Source organism: Miscanthus floridulus, chromosome 4 (assembly GCF_019320115.1).
Source record: "Miscanthus floridulus cultivar M001 chromosome 4, ASM1932011v1, whole genome shotgun sequence".
Taxonomy (NCBI): domain Eukaryota; kingdom Viridiplantae; phylum Streptophyta; class Magnoliopsida; order Poales; family Poaceae; genus Miscanthus; species Miscanthus floridulus.
The window spans coordinates 35,341,407-35,344,781 of record NC_089583.1 but is presented as its reverse complement, the minus strand read 5'-3'; the positions used below and the strand labels follow the sequence as shown (position 1 = coordinate 35,344,781).

Below are 3,375 nucleotides of genomic sequence, written 5' to 3'. Positions count from 1 at the left end.
TCTTCTTGGACATGGTGATGTTCTAGTAGAGCATCTAGAGCTTGGCGTTGACGGATATGCTATGCTATGCTATGCTATGCTATGCTTCTTGGTGTCGACGAATATGCTATGCTATGATCTGCTCTTGGCGCCCTTCTTCTTAGCGCCCCAGTGCCGCTGCTACACGCCACCCACTTTTCTGTCTGCTTTGCTTGTACTGCTGCTCTAAAGTCTAAATATTGTATACTCTCTGCTCTGCCTCCTCGTGCTCTGCTCTAAATCTAGATATGCTATGCTATGCTATGCTCTGCTCTGTCTGCTCTGAATATGGCGTGTGCTCTGCTTTCCCAAACATAAGGCTCTTGCTTTCTTTTATGTAGCATCCAGCAACATGGCAAGCTCAAGTGAAGCACCTGATTATGATCCCAAGACAGATCCAGCAAGGAAAGCGAAGTCCAATGATCTAGGCTGGAAATATGCCTACTGGCAGGACCCTGCTAGGAGAGACTGGGTGACATGTATCCTATGTGGAAATGAGGCTTCAGGTGGCATAAAGAGGTTCAAGCAACATTTGGCTGGTGGATATGGAGATATTGTCATTTGTCCAAAAGTTACCACTGAAATCAAGAAAGAGATGGAAGCTTACATGCAAAAGAAGAGAAGAAGACCTTTGTTCTTGGATGGTATTGAGGAAGAAGATGGGGAAGATGAAGTTGTGGAGGTGGCAGTAGCAGATGTACAAGCAGGAGCATATAGGGGTGCAACACCAAAATCGGCTGCAAAACCAAGTTCTGGGACAGCCACCAAGAGAAGGCATGCTATCTATCAATTCAAGGCTTCAAGACCTAGCAATGGCAATTCAACACCAAAGACAACAAAGTATGTTGTTGCTATGCTTAGAAGAACACCTGAACAGATAGTAGATCAAAGGCGTGCAAAGGACTTTCAACCCACCATTGAGTCCAGCACAAAGACTAAGGAGGAGAAGCAATATGTGGATTTGTAATGGGCACTATGGTTCATGGAGTGTGGTGTATCCTTTAATGCAGCAAATTTAAGGCAATTTGAAATTGCCTATGAGGCAACAACCCAATATAGTTCAGGGTACAAGCCTCCAACTAACCAACAGCTTGGTGAACCTTTGCTTCAATAATGTGTTAAGGTGACAAGTGCCATGAGGAAGGACCATGAGCAGGCCTGGAAGCAATATGGTTGTACACTAATGTCAAACAGATGGACTGATATGAGAGGGCGCCACTTGATTAATTTTCTTGTGAACAACCCTGAGGGAACATACTTTTTGGAGTCAGTTGATGCATCAAGTCAAGTTCATAGTGCAACAATGTTAGCTGATTTGTTACAAGAGAAGATTGAGGACATTGGAAAGGACAATGTTGTTCAAGTTGTGACCGACAATGGCGCTAACTACAAGGCTGCTGGTAAGATTTTGATGGATAGGATTCCCACACTGTTTTGGAGTCCTTGTGCTGCACATTGCTTGGATCTGATGTTGGAAGAAATTGGGAACTTGAAGGCATTTAAGAAACCTATTGCACGTGTTAGGCGTGTCACCACATTCATTTATAGGCATGGGAGGCTTCTTAGTGCAATGAGGGCTCAAACAGGTGGGAATGATCTTGTTAGGGTAGCAAAGACTCGATTTGCCATATCATTTCTGACATTGAAAAGTTTGTACAAGAACAAGGATGCCTTGAAGAGCTTGTTTGTTAATGAAGCATGGATTGGGAACAACTTGTGTACAACTACATCAGGTCAACAAGTGCAAGACATTGTGCTATCTACTGAGTTTTGGAACTTAGTAGAAGATTGCCTAAGAGCTTCAGCCCCACTCTTAATTGTTTTGAGGGTTGTTGATGGTGATGAGAAGCCTACAATGCCAGAGGTCACAGCTCTAATGAATCATGCAAAAGATAGGATAAAGCTCAGCTTCAATATATCAACCAAGCAAGGCCTGCTCAAGCATATCATGGACATTATTGAGAAGTGTTGGGTGAACCAAATGGAGCATCCATTGTATGGGGCTGCACTATATTTGAACCCAGGAAAATTGTATCCTCTTGTAAAAGCTAATGATGATGCCACTGTTGGGCAGCTAAGAGGTTGTTTTATTGAAGTGCTTGGAAGAATGATACCAGATGTGGAAACACAAATGAAGATCAATAGGCAGGCCATTGAGTATGAAGAGCAACGTGGAGATGCCTTCTCAAACAAAATGGTAAAGGAAAGCTATGACAAAATGAGTCCTCGTAAGTGTTGTTAACCTCAGCTTGCAAATTTCAGCAACTTAATTGCATTCCAAACTCCTAATATGTGTTGTACTTTTCATCCAGTTGATTGGTGGCGTTCTTATGGTGGCCGAGCCATTGAACTACAAAGACTTGCTAAGCGTATAGTTAGTCTTTGTGCTTCATCATCTGGTTGTGAGAGATGCTGGAGTACCTTCAATTTTGTGAGTATCCTTGTGATTAACAATTTCTATTTAGATGCATACAATCTGATTTTTTGTTTTGCTTCCCATCTGATTTTTTTTGTTTGTAGATGCATACAAAGAAAAGGAATAGGCTGCTGCACAAGAGATTGAATGATATTGTTTTTGTTTCATACAATCGGAAGATGAGAACAAGGTTTCAGCTTATGCGTGAGAATGCAGGCAAGAAATATGACCCTTTGGTCATTGAGGAGTTTGATTGGGACAATGAATGGGCTGATTCATTGCATGTGCCCATTCTGGGTGCTCGAGGGTCTGATGCTGTTAATGAGCTCATATGGCAGCATGTTGATGAAGCCACCGGTGCATCACAAGCGCTGTAGGGTCGTAATCTTCCTAGGAGAGCTACTGCTACTCAATATTATAGTTGTTCAAGAAATGTTCCTGTTCCTGCTACTGGAGATGGAGAAGAGGAAGATCAAGTTGAAGACCCACATGATGATGCGGAAGTGAGCGAGTGTGAAGAAGATGGCAACGTTCTTACTACTGAAGAAGACAAGGCTGCAGATCTTGATGAGTTTGATGATGGATTTTGAGTGCTAAAACAGAGATTTGCACTCCTGCTGATGGATTCTTTTGTGTCCTGCACCCTTACTGTACTTTTGTGTTGTCCTACACTCCTGTTGTATGGCTTTGGTGTAGTTGACTTAATTAGTATGCTTTAGAGTTTAGTACTTCATTCTAAGTTTGTGGACTATTTGAGACAGACTATGATGTCATTTGCCATGCTCATGCATGTACTAATGATTGCTAATTTGTTATCTTGCCTATTGTGTATTGTTTCCTATTTAATTCTCAGCAACTGATAATGTGTTTGATTGTTGAATTCTTTAATTGTCATGCAGTTTTCTTCAAGGGGTTGGATGCTACATGGGAGAAGAGCTTTT

At 42.0% G+C, this 3,375-nt stretch overlaps 1 pseudogene; it reads left to right on the top strand.

The window, feature by feature from the left end:
- The first annotated feature begins 1,000 nt into the window (after positions 1-1,000).
- Positions 1,001-2,260, top strand: LOC136551305 (uncharacterized; annotated as a pseudogene).
- The last annotated feature ends 1,115 nt before the right edge of the window (positions 2,261-3,375 follow it).